Genomic DNA, 27,914 nt, shown 5'->3' with positions numbered 1-27,914 from the left:
TCTTTAATAGTGTCCATGCTATGCAACTGTTACCATATTTATATTTTTAAATATTGTGTAATAAACTATGATAATAATTAAAAACAAAATTAATTTTATCCTGACAACATTAACATGCATTAACGCCTATATAAATTCATTATGACATGTTGTAAAAATGTCCACAAACAATAACTTTTAATCAGTATTAACCTACCATTAGGTTTTTCCTTAATGAGTAGCCGTTTTTCTTTTTTTTTTCTTTTTTATTTCCAATAAATAATGAAAAAATAAATTCAATTCAATAATAAACAACAATAATATAATTGAACTTAATCAATACTAATAAAAAACAAATACTCATGCAAACAATTACTTTTACATGATTTTTATTCTCTAACTCTTATCAATAATTTAAAAAAATAAATAAAAACATTCATTCTTTTATGGAACCATCACCAATCAACTGATCAATCTTTCCTTCAGGGTGCTCGTAAAAGTCTGCTACATCTAAGCATGTGATGTCAACATTATTTTCAGAGAGAAAGTTAGCCTCGGTATTTCTCTCTTTTTTCTTTAGTGATGCTTGATGAAGATCAACCAAGTGCTTGAGAGCACGACAATCACATGAATAATGTCTTTTTCCACCACATGGGAAATAAGTAATTGCTTCACGTTTCTCATCTTTTCTCTTTTTATTCGATGAATGATTAACACCCGGAACAGGATTTCTTTCTTGATCATCATGACCACGACCACATCCACGACCACGTCCATGACCACGTCCGCGACCTTTTCCACGCCTAGCATGGTGAGCGTGCACATCATTCACCTCAGGGAATGGTGCAGATCCAGTTGGTCGGTTCTCGTGATTTTTCATCAACAAATCATTATTTTGTTCAGCCATGAGAAGATGAGAACTCAGTTAATTATACTTCTTGAAACCTTTTTCTCAATATTGTTGCTGTAAGAGCACATTCGAGGCATGAAAAGTGGAAAACGTCTTTTCCATCATATCATTATCATTGACCGTCTCTCCACAAAGTTTCAATTGAGAAGAAATTCTGAACATGGCAGAATTGTATTCATGAATAGACTTGTAGTCTTGAAATCTTAGATGTATCCACTCATATCGTGCTTTTGGGAGGATGACCATCTTTAAATGGTCAAACCATTCCTTTAGGCTATTCCACAATAGGAGTGGATCCTTAGTAGTAAGGTGCTCAATTTTTAGAACTTCGTCAAGATGATGATGCAAGAAAATCATAGCCTTAGTACAATTTTGACTAGATGCTGTATTTTCATTCTTTATGGCGCCTACAAGACCCATAGTATCTAGGTGGATTTCAGCATCCAACACCCATGAAATATAGTTCTTGCCCGAACTTTGAAGGGCAACAAACTCACACTTCGTAAGATTGTTAGCCATATGGAAAAAAGGAAGAAAAATAATAATACCTTAGCCTTAACCTTCAAATTTGAGACGATAGAGTCTCGTGCTGATAATGTGTTATAAAACAAGAAAGAATAAAGAATAAGATTAGAGAGAATAGAGAGAGTAATTCTTATTTCTTCTCTTGAGGGATGATTTACAATGAAGGAAGCCCTTCTATTTATAGAGAGAATTTTCCCCTAGTTTCACACTAAAAGACTAATACATCAAATCCTGATAGACATCAAATAGATCTTGATAGACATTCACTATAATTGATATATATCATAACATCTAGGAAATTTACATATTTATCTTTTGATATTTACATTCCTATTTCGTACATTTTTTTATAATTAAAACAAAGTCTTTGTTATCTGTAAAATAGTTAATACTAAATTGCATGTTTCAATTATTCTTTAATATTTCATTAAATAATTAATAATTTTTAAATATAAATAAAAAATTTATAAGAACATAACTGTGACTAAAAGTCATAATATATTCATTGTAAATACCCAAATTTTTCACAATCATCTCACAAATTACAATTCTGTTTAAAAAAAGTTCCACATAAATATAAATACATACATTAATACAAAACACAAGGAGTTATTTTCTAAAATAAAAACACCTATTTATTAATTATAATAATTTAAAAAATACATTAAAAAATTAAAAAGATTACAGAATTTTTACAGTAATTGTGACATCCATACCCAGGTTTCCTACTAACCTACCTCACAATCACTTCCACAACACATTGTTTTAACAGTTTGTAACTTCTTTTTATACAATTTTAATTTTTAATAAATCACATTCCCTATTTTCAAGCAAACTGCAAGATAAGTTTCTACGCAGTATTCTTATTTAATATTTAAAATTTTCTTCTATAAATTCATATCCAACACATACAAACTTTTCTAGACTCCAATTTTCTAAAAACACAGATTCCAAAACATGGCAAGAGTTGATTATATAAGTGAAATTTCAAATTACAAAATGGATTGGAACTTGAAGGTAAGGGTTGTACGTATGTGGCATGCTACACTAAGGGACAAATCAAATTTTCTTCTATCAATTGAGTTGGTTCTTCAAGATGAAAAGGTACTTAAAATTATTCAACAGTTTTTTATTTTTTGCACAAATATTGAATTATTAGTACTGACTTTAATTTCTCATTTATTTATTTGTAGGGAGAAAGAATTCATGCAACAATTCTACGATCTGTTGTCCATCATTTTAGAGGATAAAAAAATCTAATAAAAGAAATGAAATTGTATCTTATGAATACTTTTGTTGTTGAGCCTAACAATATGCATTACAAAACAACTGCACATAAGTTTAAGTTGGAGTTTGCACCCAAGACAATTATTGTGGAGACAACTGATCCAAATTTTGATTCAACTATTTTTAACTTTCGATTGTTTAGTGATTTGAAAAATCACATAGACATTGATGATACTCAACTGTTTGGTAATATTTTTTTCCTATGTTACTCTAACTGATTTTTTTTTAACAAAATATAACTATTTAATTTTTTTGTATAACTATGTCTATCCTGTAGATGTCATCGAGCAAGCTGTTTGTCATGCTAAAAAACAAACTCATCAACTCCTAAATGGTACAACTAGTCAATTTTTGAATATTGTTATCGAATATCATGAGTAAGATTATCATTCAGTTAGTAATTTTTAATATTTTCCCTATAATCTTAATTTCTAATATTTGATTATTAATGTAGAAGGAACACAATTACAACAACATTTTGGGGAGAGTTTGTTGATAAAGTCATGCCCCACTTGCACAAATTGATCGATGAACCTATCATCGTAGTTATGCAGCTTATAAGAGCACATAAATTTCAAGGTATATCAATAATCTAACTTACACTTCAAATATCATATTCAATTTTAAAAAAATTACTACTCTAACGCTATGTTAAAATTCACAGGAGTATATTCTGTGCAGAATACATGGAATTCCTTCAAGCTTTGGATTAATCCTAATCTTCCCCAAGTTAAATGATTTCAAATCAATGTTTTTGTTTTATACTATAATACTTTTATGTCCATACTAAAATAAAAATTATATGCATCACTAATATAAAAAGTGCAGATTAGGAAGTGTGTCTGAAGCTAGCCCTGAAATGCTAAGTCAAGCAATATCTCAGTGTAGTCTTTCTATTACTGAAGAATTGGCTATTGAAATTGTACAACTTAAATGGTTGAAGAATTACTTGATTTTGTGCAGGTAAAAGTCTCTATTAATTTCAAACTATATTTCAACTAGCTTATCTACACGCAACATACATCAAACTGTTTTATGACTATTTTTCATTTTTACAGGTTGGACATTTGTGGATTGTTGCAAAAGTAGTGAATTTGGAACTTAAAAATAATTGTTCATACTTAGGTTGCATCAAGTGCCAGAAGAGTTTCGATGAAGTTGCCAAAAATCTATTTTAGTGCAAGAAATATGGTCGTGATTAACAAACAGCTACTCATAGGTTTGATGTTAATATTATTTACTAATTACTAGAAATTTTATCTAGATTTTATATTTAAATAAAAAATTCTATCAGGTATAGGATTCAAATTAAGGTTATGTATGATACTGGGGTCGTCTCTTTATTGCTTTGAGACAACGAAGCAATCACACTCATTGAAAAATTTACTTTTGAATTAAGAGATTGTCCATTAGAGGTATGTGATTTTTTTAAATTGTTTTATGAATCCTAACACTAATAAAACTAATATCATATTAGATTTTTAATTCTCCATACGAGTGTTCCTATCCAATCGAGCTGGATGTTCTTCTTAATAGAATCATCATGTTTAGAGTAAATGTTAAGCAAGAAAATATTAAATCATGTGATTGAGTCTATGGATTTGCGAAGATCAATGATGATGAAGAACTAATAAATTAATACAATAAGTCACCAAAAGAAGATGTTGTCACTGTATGTATGATTTTACTAGCAAAAAGAGTAATTTATAGTAGCATGCTAATTTTATCACCAAAAGGGGTGTTTAATCTTGTTTATTTGTAAAAATAGAAACTTCATTTCAATGTTGAAGAAGCCACAGATGCTAAGAAGGTATTCAACTTTTAACGATTGAAAAATAAAAATTGATAATGAATATTACTATATTTATATATTTTTTAAATAAACTTTCACCATTCTCCTTTTTGTCTTAGAATTCCGTGTATGATAACGAGAAGATCTCTCCTAAAAAAATTTATATCTCAAAGAGAGGTCGACCAAAAAATTGGAGGACCTATATCAGAAGTTATTGATTATGTTGACCAACTATCCAGTAACAAGGCCAAGAAGGTTATTAAGAAGGAGAAGAATCCCTAAAGAAGTGGACACGTGATGATTTTCCTTTCAAAACTTAGCTACATTTTTTAAATTTCTAGCAATCTAGATTTAGGTATGATCCTGAATTAGTTTTAGTTTTTTGGTTTGTTTTATTTCTTTTAAGAATCATGACTTTATCATTGTCATCACCCAGATTAATAGATCGTGCGGGCACCTATGCTATTCTAAGTAGCTAGGAGAACCCTTCTTACCTAACTAAAAATATGCGGAAGACTTCTGTTTTTAAGAAAATACTAGATTAAATATAATAAATAAATTAAATACTACTACATAAATTTCTTCAAAAACTTTTTACAAATATCCTTCACTATCCTAAGTAGCCGTTTGGCCATTAAAACTAAAATTTTTTCGGAGTTGGAGTTGAAGTTGGAGTTGCAATTGGAGTTGGAGTTGTGTTTGGCCATGTCTTTTTTGAATTTTTTTTTTTGACTTTTGAAAAAAAAAATTTAAATATGATTTTATGCCCTAATTTTTACAAACTATCAAAATCACCCAACTAAAATTTACCTACTAATGGAAAAAGAATACAATTAGCCACTATTATAAAAATAATTACATATACATGACCATATTTAATGAATTTCAATTATGACATATATAATATTTACATTAATAGCCATTTTCTCATATTTGAAAATTTTAAATATGGATGTTATATTAACAGATCACTGCTTCCTATTTTTTAGGTAACAAATATTATCTTTCAAATAAATTTATTTTTTAGGAATTTATTTAATTTATTTACTTCATTTTCCATTCCTAAAAAATAGGAAATGATGAGTTGTTATTAAATTTTAGGGTGCCGCTAATTTATTTCTTTAATTTTCTTATACATGAAAGATTTTACTGTGTGTGAATAAATTATTTCTATGTAAAACATGCTTTGCATATTTATGGTATATTATATCATATACCATAAATATATAAATATGCTTAGTATGTTTCTTTATTCTTTGTATTTTCATATATGTGTTTATATGGTATATACATGGTATAAACTTCATATATAACATACTTTGTATATTTCTATTATAAATATAATACTTTATATATTTATGGGTATAAATATAACACTTTATATATTTATGGGTATAAATATAATTAGCAGTAAAATAATGTCTTAAATAAGGGAGAAAATTAAATAAGGGATAAAAATAATGACGGAGAGAAAAAGAGATATATATTAATTAGGGTAGCATTAAATTTGAAATTATAATTATCTTATTCTTTAAAACTTCTATATAGGTAATATTGAAAAAGTAATGTTATAAGGAGAGTTTTATGTAAAAATTTAAAAGATTGGGGTTATATGTAATAATAATAAAAGTTGAAATTGGAGTTGGAAAATTGTAAAAACAACAAAAAACCTATTTTCCCTTTTCAGAAAAATTTTTTGGAATTATTTTCTGAATTTTCATAGCCAAACACCACAATTTCCAACTTTGAAAAAATTTCCTTGAAAAAGGGAAAAATTTCCATGGTCAAACAGGACCTAAGACTTGGTCAGACATGTACACGAGCTACCTATTACAACATAGAATGATAGTAAAATAAATAATACAAGGACTCTAACATCTGCCAGGAAGAAAGTGCAGAAGTTAGTGTAGAATATCGTCATCTATCTAGTAACTGCAAACTAACCTGATTCCAGTCTACACCCCAAAAAGAAATGTACAAGAGTAGGGTCAGTACAACCACACGTACTGGTAGGCATCATCGGCCGATCGTGTTAGTCCATATAATCATAAAATAGAATTAAGAAAAATAAATTATGACATCCTTAATGGAATATAACTCAGCTAAGGTTGTAATAATATTATTACTTTACCTATATAAGTTACAACATCCAACTACTCTTCCAACTCCATCAACATTATATTTGCTACTAACATACTCTAGCCTCATTAGTTCACACCATCAAGCACAATTCAACGCTAATACATCACTATTCCTCTTTATTTAACTTATCTTACCTCACTATTCCTATTTATTCACCTTATCTTTTTCATTACTCAAATTCACAGGAACAAACCCATAATCATACACAACCCACACTAAACTCTCGGGATAACAACCGAATGCCCTATTATAATATTAAAGAATGATAGCTAGCTATTCTGGTAAGCCACGATTAAAACACGTATAAATGAAGCAAGTCAACCAACATACAAGTACGTACAAAGTTTCACTTTTTTAAATACATATCACAAAATGAAATACCAAATGAATCAATAATAGAACAATAACAAGTCAAACAGTGCTCACAAACAAGCCACATAACTATCATGAGTATCAACCATACTGTAAACATCCACAGACTCAACACAAATATGTACACACATGCTATGAGACTTATTTATGCCCAAATAGTCATGACCTGCAGGGAACAATCTATGTTTATGTACCGTACCAGCGTGGTACTCGATCCAACATATACATATCCGTACTGGTGTGGTACTCGATCCAACATATACACATCTGTATCGGTGTGGTATCCTATCCAATATATACACATCCGTACCGGCGTGGTACCCAATCCAACATATACACATCCATACCAGCATGGTACCTGATCCAATATATACATATCCGTATCGGCGTGGTACCCGATCCAACATAAAAAAGTATTATAATATCAAAATTACAAAACCTCACAACATACAATACAATGTACCAAGTTTACAAGTACACTTACAGTCATAAGATAATTCCATCAAGTAAATTTTCAATAAACCTTTATACACGCATTAACAATCCAAACATCAAAAATATCAAGCATGTCCGAATACCAATCAACAAGTATTCATATCATTACTTTAAGGAGTTATCATTATCAAACAAGCCACTCATAAATACGATTCAATAAACCATCATTATCACCAATTTAGCCTCTCATGGACATCAAATAGATATAGTATTTTTATCAATATCAAAATAAGAATATCATAACATAAGCCACTATTTAATTCTTACGCATACAAGTCACTATTGAAGCCTTAATTACTCATTAATTATTAAAAATATAATTATCTTCTCAAATACCGTAATTTGGGTTCTAGCATCACCACCTATAACTAGCAGATTCACGCGTATCATTATCCTCTACCACATTCCATATAATACAATCATCACACTAATTCAAGTCATCTTTCCCTTATATATTACTATGCCCATCAATAGTTGATCTTAACATAATTCTCCTCACCATATTATTGCATAATACATATAACCTAATACCATTACAACTCAACTAGGTTTATCACTAAAACAACTAAAAATAAATCATGTTCATATACTTCATTTACAATAATCTCCTTTCGGGCACATAACAAATAATAGCATAATTATCACATAATTAATCAATAATATAGTTTTTGAAATTAAACTTAAGTACTCGTGTCGTTATCCACCTCAACTCCATGCCCGCAGGCCTAGACATGATTTCTCCCATCAATTCTAAATTATAAAAATATAAATAACACAATCTTTTACTCATTAAACCTAGCCTACCTGGACGCCAAGCTTTTGAATGAAGCAAGCTGCAATAAGAATGCTATTTCTTTTCCTTCATGCCTTGGAATAATCAACCACCTAAAATCAAGCAATAATAAGAGTGATTAAATAATTGCTCTTTAAACAAATAATTTGGGGATTCAAACTCACTAGTTCTATCATTAATTCAAGGTATATATCATTCCCCAATGTCAGTTAACCATTAATTAGCTCTTTCAAGCTTAACCCATCTCCATTAATGAAATTTTTATACTAAAGGTCTCATCTTTATGGAATTCAAGGTTTCTAACCATCAAAATTCATAATCTAGTTTATGAAATTCATATTAGAAATCTTTAATTTATAGTATAGAACCAAATCTATGACATATTAAAACCACCCATGAGTATTTCCCAAAAGGATTCCACCATTAGAGGTCTTTCTAAGTATTGTAAGATGTTAAAGGATTAAAAGACGAAAATAATGAAACAAACTTACCTCAACGAAGGAATTTCACCTTAAGCTTTGGGAAATCACGTCTTAGGGTTGGGGGATGAAAATTTTGGTTTTTAGGCCTAAAAAACGGCTGAAGTTGATTTAAATTCAATCAAAATTTTCGCTATAGCGAAATCCCGTTTTAGCCCAAATAGTGCTAAGTAAAACAGTCATAAAGTTTTACTCCAAATTTAGATTGAGGAACGGTTTAGTTGTATTGGAAAGAAGACTCAGAGATGTTTAATTTTACAGGTTATAGGTTTCGTAACTCCTTATATTCTATGAGATATGATCGTTTAAAGTTGGCCCTGATAGAAACACATATCGAAAAGAAATTTTTATACTTAACTTTGTATTAGGAATATTGTACGACCTTAATTCACACCTAAAAAAATTTCAAACTAAAGTATTGATATTATCACTTATGAATAATTAAATTCATCGGGCTTGAGTCTATCTAGACATATCCGAAGGCTAAAATCTTTGACGGATGTTTAAGGTGACACAATAAATAAAATATTGGCTAATTTGGACCCAAATTAATATTGAGGAATGAATTTATTACTAATAATTTAGTAACGGCGAAGTGGGTCGTTACAGTCATAAGTAGGTTTTTCATTCCTTATGTTAACAATGTGTTTTAATATTAGTTAATTTACTGTATGAATCTAATTTTTATGCCTTTCATGTATTTGTGAAGTTTATACATTCATATCAGTTTTTCTTTTTAACTGCTACTAAATGAGGTCCAACATTGACATATGTGTAGAAATTTATCATAATAACATCAGCAAGATCAGCCAAAACAAGCTGATTAGAAAGCACGAAACAAGAGTCGAGTCAAACAGAGAGAAACAAAATATCGGGTTGTAGAATTGTTGTTTTGAGAACCCGCTATCAACAACATAGACAATACCCTGAAGAAAAAGAAAATTTTTGGCTCAGGGATATGATAAAGACAAACTAATAACATGTATGCCTCAAAATTTGACCACAAATGTTTCAGATTTATACCTCTAGAGTCAATGATGTCTCAACAATATTTGTTGAAAATATCACTTTTCTTTTTCCTCTGAGTTGGGGAAAACACAAGGTCCTGTACAATTGAGAAAAAATAAAATCATTTGGAGAAAAGTTCAACGAATCTTAACTTTATAAACTGCATGATGCATTACCCTACTAGATCTGCTCGAGGAAGTCCCGAGTATAGTGGCATAGTAACCAGTCCTATAAGAATAGTGAATTGGAAAAATTATACAATCTATCCTTTATTTTAACCATCTCTTACACTAATTTATTATGATTAATTTTTACCTATCATTATTCTTCTTCACCAAAAACTCAGTATAAACACCTGCCAGTGCTGAAAGACAAATAGAGAGAACACCAAACAAATATCCTTAAATGGGTGATGAAAAGAATGAGTCACAAGAAGCCTCTTCACAACCTTTCACCTGTGTTGAACACCAGGTAAATGTGAAACAATTGTTAATATTCTCTCACTCCAAATTTCCCATCACATTATTTGACTGAATAAAAGAGTTAAATTTGACCTATATGTTATATTAGGAATAGTGAAAGTAAATACTAAATAAATGGTAGAACACACTACTATGACAGAGAAAACATCACATCAAAGTTTAAGATTTGAACAGTCCAAAGAATTTGTGTTCTTGAAAGTTGTGACTTTGTTTTCAGAAACATATTAGGGTCAAATATTTTGTTATCTCAAAATAGGGTGTTCCATATGTTGGAATGGAAAATATACTTTATTTCTTTGTAAAGGTGTCAAAAGAAGCAAAATTATGATTTCTACTTATATGCATACTTGAATATAAGTGTAGTGGAGAGGGTAGTCATTAGATTAAACTTGAAATATAATGCAGACAGGCAATATCAAAAAATATTTCATTTTCTCTAATTTGATTTATGATTGCCCTAGCAAAACAGTAGCTAGACTGTTAGCATAAATAAATCTTTTGGCATATTTTTTTAAAGAACTGCTTTATGAGATATTATGTAGAATGACACAAATTGTCCAGAACAAACTAAACTGGTATATCCATCAGGTAGTTCACTGCCAATGTTAATACTATAATTGAACCAATCTGTTACATACTCACAGCACAGTGTCCTAATAACAAGAAGCTTGAAGGCTGTTTAGGTCCCTGTCGGGGGAGATGCCAACAATCTCCCATTTCTACTAACACATAGCAACCATAGTGTCATAACCATATTTCATGATGAATAGGTAATGTTTTCAATTAAATATCTCGAATAGAGGACATCAATTTTCCATGCCAGTTCTAACCCCATACATGGTTAGGTTTTAGGTCGGGTCTCCAAAAGAAATTTTATATGCATGACATGGTTTGGCATGCTAAGTTACCACTTCACAAATCATAATACTTAAAAATAGACAAAGAGATTCCATAAGCACCTGGCTTGTGGTTTTTTCAACAACCAAATGTAAGATTGCCATCCACTGCAAGTTCGTAGGCTTCCTCTTAAGAAACAACCTAAAATATCAAAAAATGATTCTTAGTTTACTTTGCGTACTTCAATACAGGAAATAAAGAATTGATACTGAATGAAAAGAATTGAAAAGGGTTAGGGAAACTAGGCAGAAAAGACAACACCAAGCACCTAAATATTATTCTTATAGTGACAATCTTTAAGTTGCCTATTATCTAATAAGTTGATATATCCATATAAGTCAATATAGCAAACTGCACATTGTTATGGATGAGATAAATGATAGATAAAATGATTTTAAGGCGCATTAGGAGCTAGAATCAATAGACCAAATAAAAAAATAACTATAAACTAAGAGTAGGAAGTGACAGAATCCAAAAAACAGCTTACACACTATTCAAATGTTACTAATCGTTGAACTAATCCTGATTATACCACGAGAATGAGGTGGAATTGTTCGAACTATGCAAGCCAACAATGCTTTTTCATCCAGGAGTTTAACCTCTACTGATTTACCAACTGCATATGCATTCTATCCTTCAACAACATAAGTTTATGTCAAAACAGTGTTTGACACAGTACCCATTACTAACTCAGTTGAATTATGCACATTATTTAGAACTTCGACTGATGATTTATCATCATTCAAAATAAATTCTCTCATATGTAGCCCTTAATATTCTAGCATGTAATTAGCTGAAGAGTTGACATTGTTCACCTGCAGCATTGGTAATTTGTTCAAGATGATTCTACTTATTCACATCGTTTAACCCCCCCCCCCCCCCCCAAAAAAAAAATGCGAACATAAGTAGAAATAAAAAAAAACAAATTCCCTTTCAGAGGAGTACCTCTGTCTCATTGTTATGTCCATGAGAATTCAATCTTAAAGCACCATTGAATTACGAAGAAATCAGATGCAAAGACTGTTGTGTCTATACACCCGAGAGGTAATTCTTATCCACATACTTAAGTTCCTACAAAATTATGGTCGATCAAGAATCTAGGCATACAAAACATGAGAAGAATTACAGATAACTGCAAGCAATAGATTCGGTTGCTCAACTTATCCCCCTTCACTTGAAGTTGGAGCCCCTGCATCTTGTGTTTCAATTCCTTGGTTCATATTGACATCACTGTAATATGAATGAAAAGTTTTTCCATTTATTTCATGATCATACTGAGACTCGGATCTTGGCAAGGTTGACTGAGGTTGCATGGAGTACTGATTATGACTAGAGATCTATGAACTCTCTGGTGAAGCCTTGAAAACCACAAGATTAGTAATTTACCTTTACTAAGCAAAAGTAACCAGGAGAACTAAACCAAAATTCTCTACTTTACCTATTGATTTGGCCAATGCTGAAGAAAAGTATGTACTGAGTGAAAATACCCAAAATGAGACTGAGGAACATGTAATGATAAAAGAGGAATTCCCTGTTGATGCTTTACATATGGATGCAGGGCCACAATTTATCTGGATGAAAGGTAGGTTGTCATCCCAAGCAAGGATGAAGGAGCAACTGGCATACTATGTACATTATTCGACTGGTGGAACTTAATCATAATAAATTAGTGTAAGAGATTCCATAAGCACTTGGCTTGTGGTTGTTCCAACAACCAAATATATGATTGCCATCCACTGCAAGTTCGTAAGCTTCATCTTAAGAAACAACCTAAAATATCAAAAAATAATTCTTAATTTACTTTACATACTTCAATACAAGAAATAAAGAATTGATTCTGAATAAAAAGAAGTGAAAAGAGGTAGGGAAACTAGGCAGAAAAGACATAACCAAGCACCTGAATATTATTCCTGTAGCAACAATCTTTAAGTTGCCCATTATCTGATAAGTCGATGTATCCACATAAGTCAATGTAGAAAACTGCACATTGTTGTGGATAAGATAAATGATAGATGGAATCAGGTATAAACAAACACTCTTCCAATCCATCTTTATCTTAGGAGGCAGTGAGCTTTGCATCTCTCTCCAAAGAAAGACATTGGATACTATAAGCTGTAGGATGACAAATAATTGAATGAGGCAAATGTCAAGAAAAATCCTCAAATGGAGAAGTAGCTATCATGTAAGAGGTGATACCATGCACAAAATACCCCCACTCAATCTGTAGACACATAATTTTGACCCTCCCATAACTTATATCTACTTTTTAGGCATTAAAAAATTCATTTTTTTTGATTAATGTTTATTTTAACTTTTATTTTCCATTTTAATAGATTTTATTTGAAAATAAATAAATAAATAAAATCACATTTGTGAAATATTTTTATTTTTTATTGTTATTTTGTTTTTAATATAATACAAAAAAAAAATTTCAAAAAGATATATTTCTCTTTTAATTTTAATAAATAAGCTAGGAGTTTTAATGTTACCTTAATCATATTTATTTTTGGATATTTATAAACTTTTATTGTGTTTTCTTAAATATAAAAATTAACTAGTTATTATTATTATTTTATTTATTTATTCATTTATTATTATTATTATTGTTATTATTATTATTACAATTAATAGTAATTAAAAAACATAATAATAAAAAAAAAATTAAAAATTCAAAATCCTAAACAACCCAACTATCCCCCCAAGACACCTCCTATTTAAGGACTCTTCCTACAGATAGACAAAAGAGGACTACGTATTATTCTACTCAGATATAGACAGAAAGAAAAAAATGGAGACAGTGAAAACTAGAAAAACAAAACATCAGACAAAAAGAGAGAAAAGAAGGAAGTTGAAGGCAGGTTTACGTTCGAGTTGTCGGTGACGATTTTGTGTTTTCTTCTACTTAATTCATTACACAGGTTCCTCTTTAATCCTACATTATTTACTGTATAAATTTTATTAGGAATCAAAACATGAATGAAGTTGTTTGAATAATTTTCATGTATTATTCAGTATGTGAGTTTGTTGTAGTTTCCTGTTTATTTGTGTGATTATTTAATTCAATGTCTATCATTTTTTAATTATGTATTATGCATATTGTCAACCATGAAAAGGAAATTGACACCATCACAATTTCACACATTCGTTTTTGTTTTTACTCTGTTACACACATTATATACACACTCGTATTCACATACTCACCACACAGAGACACATATTTTTTCTTTTCCATCAATTAATACTACACACAAAAAGGGATATAAAAATAGAACAGAGGAAAAAATAGGAATAAAATCATCGAAACAGTAGGAAAAATATAGTAAATTGGGGGAGAAAAATCAAATAGTAAAAGGAAGAGGTCGAGAAATGAAGAGAGATCGAGAGAAAAGCAATGGAAACAGAGAGTGAACTAAGGAAGGAAAATTATGAGAAAAATCAGTGGATGAAAAGTGGGCAAACAGTTTTTTCCAGTCTTTCCAGCAAAGTGTTTCGCCAGAGTTGTCGCTCAACCATGGAATCCGGCCAAACTCTAGCTGCCGCCACCCCTATTTTTCTTTCTTTCCTGTCACCAACATCACCGGCAACCCCATGCCAAACCAACCAGCGGGCTGCCTGGTCAAACCACCAAAACCCTCTTCCAAAACTGGCAAAACTTGTTGGTAATCACCTAAAATTCGTCGGCGGATCCACAAAAGTAGCTGCACCAGCGGCTCTACACCAAACATCGCCGCCAAGCCATCCCGTTACCATATCCGGCGTACTCCACTAGATCCAACCTTTTCTCATTGAAAAACCCATTAAAACTGATGAATCACCTCGCTAGAAACATCCAACACCAGCGCCGCTCCTCCCTCTCCCCTCCCCGACATTGGCCATCAACATTAACTCTATGCACCGCCTTTTTTGTTCAGCCAGTGAAAAATATCTTGTTTGACGTCGCTAGATATGCTCCGTCTTCATCAATCACAAAACCCCATTTTGAAATAGACTTTTGTTTAAAAAATGGATATGGGTAGTTTTATACTTATAATTATTTTATTTATTTTATTCATTATTAATAATAAATCTTGATAATTATTTTGTTAAATTAATTAATTTCTTTAATTAAATATTATTCAGGAATATTATTAAAATTAAGTAGCATTTCACATAGATAAATTGTTACAATTTTATAAAAGACAAATCAATGTTTTAATGTTAGATAAATTTTAGGCACGTTTCAAAATATTTGTCTCAATTAAGGATACGGTGTACGCATCTTTTCGAGACATTTTAAAAATTCAAGGATGCAATAATATACCTTGACAAATAACTTTTTAAAATTAATTGTCATCGATTTATTTAACATAAGAGACGTAGATAGCTATTTTCGGTATAATATAAATGAGCAAATTTAGACCTTAACACGATTTAGCCAAATAGTTTAAGTCAAGATAAGTCAATAAAAGCTACCGTGTAGAATCACAGGAATCGAGGGGTGCCTCACACCTTCTCCTCGGTTATCAAAATTCCTTACTCGGTCTTCTATTTTCGTAGACCATAATAGAGAGTTATTTTTGTTTGATTAAGGATTCAATAAGGTGACTTGGAACACCATAACTCAATTCCAAATGACGACTCTAAAAATAAATAAATAATCCCTATTCAAAACCATCACTTTAATTGGAAAAACCCTTCGACCCTTTGGGCGAAAAAGGGGTGTGACATCTCTAGTGACTCTGCTGGGGATTAACCAGAATTTAAGTTTTTAATATTAACTTTTACTTGCTTTAATTATTTTAATATTGTGTTTGTTGGCCTTATGTGTTACTTGTCGCTCATTTACTACTTTGATATTGTTGAACTGTATTATAAACTGTCTTCTCTTGCGCACCCCCTCTGAGTCTCTGAAAATAGGATAGAAGGAATGCAGAGTATGCATCCTACCTTCTTTTTGAGATAGCCAAAGTGTCAAGGAACCTAGTGAAGGATTATCAGTCACATGTTACGCGGGGTTCAGATCGGAAACAAAGATGGAGTAGCACTGCTACCGAATAAGTTAGCCCTCCCAGACTCGAGTGTTCGGTCGGGTAAGCCAGTCTAGACACCTATCTCTCTCAGGATAAACTTAGTAGAACTGAAACTCAGAATCTTTTTATCCCTATTAGGTTCCGCTTTGTTTGCATCATGAGCATTTGACTTAGCGGGACTCGGCGCAGGGGCCTGGTCTGTCTAGGACATGTGTCTCTTTTTATTTTGACCAACTTGTGCATCCTACGTTCTCTTTGAAATTTATTTGGAAGGACATTTAATTGTTGACTGGCTTTTAGGCAACATCGTGAAACGTAAGAGAATTTTTTTACTCAAATTTAACGAATCATTTTTCAAATAAATTAAAATATATATAACGTTTTTAAGGTCTTCATGAACTACGAGGGTCTGATTCTCATTCTTTAGTAGGATACGTAGGAAGTAATTCCTTGGATACGACCCTATTTTTTGAAAAATTATTCATAGATTTATCAGAGAATATTTTAAAAATATGAGTACTTTCATAATTATTTTTCTTAGATTTAATTTTTACATATATCTTAGTAGCCCTGAATATTTAGGGATCATGAGGCTAAGTTTTTATGAAATAAATAAAAAATATATAAATCTTAACAACCCTGAATCTTTAGGGATCATGAGGCTAAGTTCTTACAAAATAAAAGATAAACTATATATTAATCTTAACAGTCCTGAATCTTTAAAGGTCTTGAGGCTGAGTTTTGTACGACATATATTTCAAGAATTATGTACACCTGATTCTCATCTTAGTGAGATATGTAGGTAGCCCTTCGGGAGTTCGGTGATCTTTTCAAAAAGAAGATAAAAGAAAAAGTGTTTTGAAAAAAATGTTGCATTTTGATGCCTTTGTTATTTCTTATCACAGTTGGTTTAAGGTGGTTAGTTTGTGGTATTTTGGCTGGTCCTCCATATTACACCAAGTCCAGGGAAGAGAGTCATGTTTAATAAGAATATAGAGAGTGAAATCATGGATCAGACAAAGAGTCAGGAAAATGAGATTTTAAAGCAAGAGATTGTGAGTTTAAGGAAACAAATGATGGAAATGAATTGAGCTTGGGTCAATGGTCTACCTCCTCCTCTATTTTCCACTATTGACCCGATAAATATCTTGTGTTTTTCACCAAAATTGCAAGGTCATTTTTCTGCTGTTGGTTATGCTCCACAACATGCCTCAGAATTTACTCCAAGCCAATAGCATCCCGATGTTTCCATCACTCATTCTCTAACTCTTTAGTATAAATCTACCACATTGATAGCACCACCTATAGTCTCTGCTTCTATTGTTCAACCCTCTACTTAGGCTTCCACTTTGGCTTTTTGTCTGATAATTGTTCTTCCCCAATCTACTAGTGAGTTGATGTTCAATATTCTTGATGATCACCATTAACTCCTGTAACACCTCGTACTTTTACCTAGCTTAAATTCATCCCAAAAATGTCAAAGACTTACTTTAAAGATGAATACACTTTATACATGTGAAAATTTCAAGATTTTGACTTTTTTGTTGTGTGGAAAATTGAATTAGCTTTCCAACGATATAAATTTCACCTAAATCCGATAACAAGGTAAGAAGTTATGGAAATTTTAAGTTTCAGTCGTTAAACACCGTCATTCAGGCCAGTAGCGCATTGCAGAGTGTGTTAAAATAGCAATTTTTAGTTTTCAGTATTGCTCCATGATATTGGCGTGTTGTACCATAGACCCAGTTCACAATTATCAATTTCTAGTGTACCAATGCGATTACACCGCGTCACGGTGCACTTCAGTCACGACCTAAGCAAGGCCCTGGCCATGACGAGTATTTCGAACCATGAGGCCCGAAACACCCCTATCTGTCTAGTAATCACGCACACAATTCATATGATAAAAGAAATACGGAAGATACACAATATAACAAAAACATGGTCAAGAATCATACGAAAGTAATAATAGGGAATAATGTCCCACAATCTCAACACAACATCTCTATCAAATCTCTACTACATGATTGAAAAAAATATCTATCTGAAAACTGGGACAAGGCCCCTAGTAGACCCAAAACTAATAAATGATAAATTAAACTTCAGACATCAGGCCTTCCGAAATATAGAAGGCTCACCACTTGATTCTGCGATCTATCGATAGGAATCTACTGGTTGTCTAGACCCCTAGACTGTGCCTCCGAACCTGGGATACAGTAACTCAGGTTAGTTCTATAGAATTAGGACTGTCAGATACAGTAACTCAGATAATCTGTGATCTCAAATTATCAGTATATTTAGTTATCAGTTATCAAATTCAGTTCCAGTATACGCAGTCAACAGTATGGGCAGTATGTTCAATAGTTATAGATCCTCTATGTGTGCTAATCTATCTCTTGCATATCATTCAGTTAGTTATTGTTCATGTATATGAACCCACGCATTCATCCTTACCTCATTTAGCATACCAGTACATTCCCATGTACTTATCGCATACCCGTTTCTTGCGCTATGATGTTTTATATCATAGGTTTGGACGATCAGGTTCCTGACCACGCTTAGCCAGATTCAGCCAGTAGTAGCAGATTTAGCAGTGAGTCCTTATCTATCGAGGATATGCTTTTATTTCAGTACTTCAGCTTAGCAGTATTTTAGTAGATGGAGTTAGTTGGGAGATTGTCCCTCCAAATCCACGTTCAGACAGTTTCAGTTAGAGGCTTTTCAAACTAGACTCAGACAGTATTTTAGATTTAGATGTTATTATTCATTATCAGTATTTCAGATATTTTGAACCTTATGGTATTTTAACCTGTTATTCCCCATTTATTTCAGTATATTCATTCAGTGCTCACAGAAGATATCAGTCATAGGTTAGCTTATGGTCCTTTGGGGTTATAAGCATCGTGTGATGACTAGGGGGTAGTCCCAAGTCGTTACAACTCCTGATCCCATATCTATGTTTATTGGACTACCAAAATTTCTTACTAAGAAGTCTAAAATGGTAGAAGAGTAAGGGAAAATGGCTAGTAAAATGAAAAGCACAGAAAAAGCTATGAAAAATTCTCTAGAATTGCGAATTTTAAAGATGTTGCATACAAAGACTGGGGCATGCCTTCATGTGTTAACCTTTCTCCAAGTCTTAAGATATCAAAATTTGAGGAACGTGATGGATACGAGGATTTTGTAAAACACTTGGGATAATATTGCCATTAGTTGAGAGAGACTGGAGGGAAGAATAAGAAAAACGTACCTATTGTCGTTACACAGGCAAAGCAGAGCTCAAGAGGTCCAACTAAGCAATATTGTCAGTCTCAATACCGAGCTTGACCATCAAATCCACATGCTCACCTGTAACAAGGTTGATCCTATCAAAATCTAAGATATTTCCATTCCATTTCCCAGTATCCTTTAAACAATGTACAGTTGTATGCTCATCCATTTTCTTATCCACAATGGCATGCACCAGTCCCTCAACATTATCCTTAACCCTCACATATTTATCAAGGAACTTTTAAGTCCAAGTTTCAATCGAGGCCAGAGTTTGCAAAGAGGAGAAAGTCAAAGGATAATTTTACATCAATTAAGGAGTCATAAGCCAGTTTATTCCAGAGATTGAGAGAGTCAGGCATAATTATTTCTTTCCTAGAGTGTACTCCTGATACACATTCAAGAAATTTTGATCCTTATATATGATGTGCATATCATTCTAATATTCATGGTCACAGTATTGAGGATTGTTGTACTTTGAAAAGAGAAATAGAAAGGATGATTCAAGAAAAATTGATTTTTTTGCAAAACATTGACACTACGAGCGTCACACAGAATCCGTCACCAACACACAGTAATGCACAATAAGTGGGAAGTAATGAGTTAAGCATGGGGATCCAGAACTTATTTGTTGAAGAAAATGTGTTGGACAGGGTGGAAGTTCTAGTCATGCTGATATGCAAACCAGTGGCTAAGATGTCAAGCTTAACAATTGGGAGGCCACTCCACTCCCTACTATGAAAGAGTCTTGGTAGTTTGTTTGTCTTTCTGCAATTTGAATTGTTCTAGAGTTGTAATTCAGATTTTTACCTTGGTATTTTAGGTTAAAACTTTGTCTATCTTTGTTTTTAATGAAACTTAATTTCCCTTTGTTTTATTTTGTGTCTAATATTTACTAATTTATTTTCTATTATATAGTTCTTTACATGCCGATTCTAATGATATGACATGCATGAAGAATTATCAACCTGATTTTAAAATTCAAATCTAATTATGAAATAATGAATAAAGAGGTTGAATACGATGAAGTGGATGTATTTCAGGAAATAAGCAAAGATTTTGAACAGTTTGAAAATAAGTAAAATCCCAATTTGGATGGAACTAAGGCGATCATTTTTAGGGGATCATGAAAATATTAGGGAGACTAAGATAAGTGTATATGCTCGACCACAACAAAAGAAATCTATAATTGAAGATTTTCTTGAGTACAAAGACATCTTTGCGTGGTCTTATGATGATATTGTAACGCCCGGAAATTGGGTCCCGAGACGTCACACGGTGCGTAGGATCACAAGTGACCCCAAGCTAACCCTTCTACTGCCATAACTCATAAGCAACTGAACAAAAAGTATAAATCTATAAAAATCTACAAAAAATAACTTTTTCTGAATATGATAGATACAAAACTGAATTTACACGATTACAACTCTTCTTTTACAACCAAATCTGAAACGGAATACATCAACTTCGACTGACTATATATGAAGCCTCTACTAGTACTGACTGTAGGTAGCCGGGTCATGACTCCCGACTAACCCAACTCAATACGACTGAATAAAGAAAATACAACACTTCTCAAACTGTATAACTAACTCAAGTCCTTAAATCAAAAGGACTCATCACCTACTGACTGGATGCCGCGAACTGACTGAATCTAAAGATGTACACTATACCTTGTACCTACATTATGAGAAAATGTATCCCAACACACAGGGTGTGTGTGGGTCAGTAGCATGGAAATGTACCGAGCATATAGGGTTCAATGCATATATAAAATAATATCTTAATATCATCACAGTTTATAAAATTATGCATGCTGATATAAATGACTCACTTAGCTTGAACTAAAATCATCACAATCATAAGAGAGTAAAATATATCGGGTGAAACATGTGAGTCATCATAATAAATCTCAATTCACTTCCATCTCGATTCCAAATCATCAAAGCAATCAAATCTCATAACAATTCTCTTTGAGATATATGTTCATTAAAACTTTCGAAAATAATGACTTTCTCAAACTCAGTCTTTCAAATAAATATGTTTTCATCTCAGATAGAAGAATAAGACTTTTTATATTAGATAGGAGAATACACACACATTGGGAGTCTCTCATAACCGACATAAACCATGTGAGCTACATGGAGTCCAACGTCCAACCCACGTTGGGGAGAGCTGTCTTATCCTTGCCATCGGAGTAGAACCTTAATCTTTTATTCACTAGTGATCACTATATATAAATCAGCCTCAGTCTCACAACCTACGGGGGCACAATCCTTCTATACCTCCCGCTCGGTGCTAAAGACTACTCCTAGACTTAGCTCAGATCTTTTCAAAAGAAAATCCACTAATAAATATTTCAACAATTCACAACGGGAGCCATCATGCTATCCCTTTCATAATAAATCAATAAAAGTGGATTTCTTTTCTCATCTCGATTTTAAAAACAACTCTTTTTACGACCAAAAGGTCAAAGCTTCTTTATCATCTCAAATTATTTAAACTCAAGGTGTTTATAACACATGATTTTCTCAAAATAATAATCTCAAATATGGTTCGAAAAACTCATACATCAATATCACCATAAAACCTTTCAAAGTTTCATACTTTATGACATAAGCACAAAAATAATCACTTAAAACTTAAAATTTCAGCTTTATAACCATACATCTTGGTAAAAAAAAAATTAGCTTTGGGATTCAAATCTCATTGTGCTTATAGCACATAATTTCTCAAAGTACAATCCCAATTAGGACTCAAGGTCTCATACATCAAAATCATATTAAATTTTCTCAAGATTCATGCTTTTCATGATAAATATATATAACTTACTTTAAAATCTGAAAAATTCAGCTTTATGTACAAAAATTCCATCATTCTCATTCAATTCAACTTCCAAAATGTAGAGAGTATCATAATCTCATGTAAAACCATATAGGGTATAAATTGATGCTTCAAATTCATATCAAAACATGTAAAATCATGTATATTCATAAAAGAAAAATCAATTTGGGCACAAGAACGAAAGATTGTTCTTGTTGAAAAACCCCACATACCTTAAAATTGAAGCTTTGGATGAACTCTTAACCTTGGGACTCTATTCGTGAAAATAATAGGTGCTTCTTGTAGCCCTCGGAATGGGATTCCGAACCTTGAAGAATTATTGAAAACTCACGATTGAGTTTTAAGATATTTGAATTTTTAGGTTGAAACCCTAATGAATGTTCTTGGTGATTTTGAGAGAGAATAAACTTATTTTGGTGTTATGGGAGTTTAATCCCGTGTTATAGACATATATAGGGGTGTTTTTGGCACTTGGAACTGAGGTATACGACACACAAACCATGACAGACCTTAAGGTGTTCGTCGCACACCTTATGGCAGACATTTAAGTATGCCTCGCAGTCCCAATCGCACATATTTGATTGGGCGGCGCATTGCCCATGGCATACCCTTACTGCCTCTCATGAAAATGGTCATAACTCGTCGCTCGGGTATCAGATTTTTGCGAAATTGGTATCGTTGGAAAGATAATTCGATTATATACAATTTGATAGGTCTTGGGATAAAAAATTCCATGTATTTTAATAGATATTCACGTTTGAAGTTGACCCTTGTAGAATTGAATGTCAAACTTTGGATGAATCAATTGGTCTTAGCTCAACCTTGTTATAGGTCATTGCTATAAACATTTTCCACCTATAAACTACTCCATAGACTAGGATAATGATCATGAAACTTGTATTCATGTGAGAATCACTTGGATTAGAGCTTAGACGTGCAGGAACGACGGTTAGAATTCTAGTACAAAAATATAGGGTATTATATTATCTCCCCCTTGGGAACATTCGTCCTCGAATGTGGATAATTTACTTGAAACACAGAGGAATATTAGTATTCAAGATATCATGTGTAACTGATAGAACTGAATCACTGGATCTCAAGAATAATGAGCTATTGAACTGGTCTGCAAGTGCATGAATCCTCAAGAAAAATAACTATATGGCTAAGATAGAAACGAGAGTGTCAACTTATGAGTAACCATTACTTTGCACTGGATCTGATCTCATGAGAAATGATGAGAGGTTTATGACATGAAAACTCGGGGTATTACAACATCCCCCTCTTGGGATCATTCGTCCCCGAATGATAATAATTTGATGAAAATACTAGGAAGAGACTATGATACTACACATGATACTTACGAACTGAATCATGACTTAATATCTGAAACTGAAACTGATGCTTGAGCTAAGCTGAATTTATAATTTACTTGGACGCAAACACATTACCTCTTGGAATATACATATGTATAAGACTGCGGATAGTAAGACTATCTGAAAATTAAGAATCTATAGGAGCTTATCTCCTTGCTTGCTAAACTAGATTGCAGGCTATATGGACTGGATCATACTGACTACCCATACTCAAATAGAGTATTTCTTCAGTACTTTTCTAAGAAATTCTATTAAAATTACGGAGCAACGGATTTGGGCATGATCTGAACAAAATATCTGACTAAGGAATCACAACATTGATATAAATCTATAGCATGGAATATAATTATATAACTCATAAACTAGGATAGGATTGCTAGACCATAGGCAACGCAACTTTTTACTTTCAAGCTTAGCATCACTTCTCAAATGCTCTCTCAACTATACTATTCCCCTTAAATACCATACTCATTTGTTTCAACTTATAATTCTCATTTGGGCACTGTGAAATCTTTCTACTAAGGTCTAAACTAAACTAAGTTCTCTCACCATGATCAAGCCTAACACTAAATCACAAGATACAACATGCCAAACCACAATACTAGTCTAAACCACAAGGTTCAATATTCTATATCTTCTTAGAGCTCACACCCTAAGCATAACATGCCTTACTACTTCAATGACTAATTTAAAACTCTTGATATGGATTCACTAGTGCATATTGCATTCATCATCTTACACCCAACATGACATTCAAGCCTATCATTAAAAATCACATATAACTTTAAGGCAAATACCCCTAAAGGCATACTTTATACATTCTCTAAACCTTTATCAACAGTAATTTTCTTGCACTATTCTTAAAAACATACACACAATTTCTAACTAACCATGACATGTATCAAAGACTTGGCCTCAATCTTACTTCACACTTTAGTCGTAGATAGAAAAGCATAAATAATCTTTCTTAATAAGGGTCATCAACTCTCTCACATATAAACCATTGCTTATCCACTATCATCACCACTATCTTAACATAGGAAGAGGTCATCAAAGGGCAAACACATATGAACCAGAAGCATGAAAACTACAATACATAACATTAACACTTATCTTTGTCCTGAGAAATAAAGTATCAAAGTCATGGATTCATTAAAGAAATCTATAATGAGGACATGCATGATATAATGCGAACTTCACTAGTATCATGAGTTTAAAAACTGGTCATACTCTGAAACATGAGTTTATACTTATCATGAGCTATTCAACATAAGACTGGGGTTCATAGATTCATAAGAGATAACTCAAATCACAAAGTGAAGCTATTACATGCTTGCTAGAAGCTGAGAATAGGCTTGAGCACACATGATAGGTATGAGCATAGGCCTGTGGCATGGATTTGGTGTCGTAATGACTGAAATCTAAGGAATACTCTAGAGTAAGAAGGGATCACTATCTCATCATAACTCATTATTGACATGTATCACAATCTAATTCTCAAAACTCGGTTTGGTTCTTCACTAACCATCTCCCTCTTAGGTCAAAACTGGTATTCTAAGTATGATACTCTACTCCATACCCTCGAGATTAAGCCATAATTTCATCATTCTATTATATATACATAAATGACAAACTCACAAGAATAAATAAATTTCGAACTTACCGACTTCATTCTTGAACAACCCACCCATATGCCATCCTTAATTCCTAGCTTCAATAATCATCATCAAAAACTTACACTCTCATTTGCAGCCATATCTACATCTCTAATCACATAATCATATCCTACCAAGATCACACTTCTATACTTCTATTTTCCCCAAATCATGAGAATAATAATCATACTTAAAAGGCTCAACATCTTCAATCATAACTCCTTAACTTAGCTATCAAGAACATCATAAATTATCTAACTAGCCTTTCTCCACCTAAAAACTCAACGTTACTACTAACCATACAATATGCAACAATCCTCAAAAAAAATGCAGCCACATAGCACCTTGGGCACACCTCTATATCATACTTAATTATGAATACATGATCTTGCACTCTTGCATACACTGTTTAGGCCTAATAGATAACCTTCATATAACTAGCATCAACAACCGAACCATCCACTGTTCAACTTAATGTCTAGTGCTAAACATGATTTACAACCCAATCTCACACACAATTCTTACTTCAAAACTATAGAACACAGTATTAAGAAAAACTAGTACACAATGACAATCAATCATAATCATATGGCCTATCTTATTCATAATCTGTTAACATATCCTCCTTCTTCACATTATTACTATTTACCTATCTTCACACCTAAATTACTTTCATAGCTCTACAAATTTCAACTAAACTTCCTCTTGCAATCTCCGGAAAGTCTAAATTAAAAATACTCAACCACCAAGTACTTTCATCAAAACCTATACTTTCCTAGCACAACAAATACCATCAATAATTCTTTTCATACTTCAAGCAAACAAAAATCTACCTTAACTAATAATCTCCTTCTCTATATTGACTAAACTAACAAACAAAGGTATATCACTTCATTAATAATTCAAGCATAAGCAACAAAATTCAGCTATATATATTCAGTAAATTGCCCTTACCACCTTTCTTGTCACTACACTTCTAAACCTACACTTTCAACTAACACAAGAACAACAAGATAAACAACAACTTGCAAGTGAATCAAAATAGGCCCCACACGGCTTCACTAGACTTTGGTTTTGTATTTTGAACAAGAAAGTTGGATGAATAACAAAGCAATTTTTCACAAACACATTGATAAAAAAATTACGTAATACAAGAGATAGAGACTTGACACACAACATTCAATAATCTAAGAAGACACTACTCTGTCTTAATTTAATAACTCATAAGAACGAGGGCATAACTTAAATTTGAGGGACTTATCACACACTAGAAGGCTCCTCTCAAGCCACTTTATGAAACTTCTGAAACTTCTGCCAGTAAATATAAGAGCATTATCTGGGGAGGAAATTGGAACTTGCCGAACATGTTACCTCAAGAACAGTACATATATAGAGAAGTATAGATTATCGTTATGGATTCTGAGGAGAAATTTGAAAGCATATCTGACTCGGGCTTAGTGCATGATTTCTACAGGCCTGATAAAGCACTTCAATTTTTGGAACTCAAAAGTACTGATAGGATACTTTTATAGCTCTCTTACAATTCCATAACTATTTATGGAGAATTAAGCTCAATTGTTTCTGATACCTTGGAAATAAGGCAAAAATGGCCTAACTAGGGTAAGATGAGAATCTGTATAAGTTTCTTGGAGAACTTTTCTATAGCACAATTTAAGACTTTAAAGAATGGAGACATTTCCTAAATGCCCTGTAGCCTCTTGAAGAAAAGTAAAGCGTCTCTGTACTATTCCGCAAGACTCTACTAGACATAGATTCATAGACACCCTAAGACACTTAAACTCTGTGCTCTAATACCAAGTTTGTAACACCCCAAAATTGGGTCCTGAGACGTCACACAGTGCTTAGGATAACAAGTGACCCCAAGCTAACCCTTCTACTGCCATAACTCATAAGCAAATGAACAAAAAGTATAAATCTATACAAATCTGCGAAAAATAACTCTTTTCTGAATATGATAGATACAAAACTGAATTTACAAGATTACAACTTTGCTTTACAACCAAATTTGAAATGGAATACATCAACTTCTACTAACTGTCTATGAAGCCTCTACTAGTACTGACTGTAGGTAGCCGGGTCATGACTCCCGACTAACCCAACCCAATATGACTGAATAAAGAAAATACAATACTTCTCAAACTGTATAACTAACTTAAGCCCTTGAATCAAAAGGACTCATCACCTACTGACTGGATGCTGCGAACTGACTGGATCGAAATATGTACACTATACCTTGTACCTATATTATGAGAAAATCTAGCCCAACACAAAGGGTGTGTGTGGGTCAATACCATGAAAATATACCGAGCATATGGGGGTGCAATGCATATATAAAATAATATCTTAATATCATCACAGTTTATAAAATTATACATGCTGATATAAATGACTCACTTAGCTCGAATTAAAATTATCATAATTATAAGAGAGTAAAATATATCAGGTGAAACATATGAGTCATCATAATAAATCTCAATTCACTTCCATCTTGATTCCAAATTATCAAAGCAATCAAATCTCATAACAATTCTCTTTGGGATATATGTTCATTAAATCTTTCGAAAACAGTGACTTTCTCAAACTC

General features: G+C 32.4%; 1 pseudogene; it reads right to left on the bottom strand.

The window, feature by feature from the left end:
* Positions 1-10,877: 10,877 nt before the first annotated feature.
* Positions 10,878-10,993, bottom strand: LOC124889963 (annotated as a pseudogene).
* Positions 10,994-27,914: the final 16,921 nt, after the last annotated feature.

Source organism: Capsicum annuum, chromosome 12 (genome assembly GCF_002878395.1).
Source record: "Capsicum annuum cultivar UCD-10X-F1 chromosome 12, UCD10Xv1.1, whole genome shotgun sequence".
Taxonomy (NCBI): Eukaryota; Viridiplantae; Streptophyta; class Magnoliopsida; order Solanales; family Solanaceae; genus Capsicum; species Capsicum annuum.
This window is presented reverse-complemented; position numbering and strand designations above follow the sequence as displayed.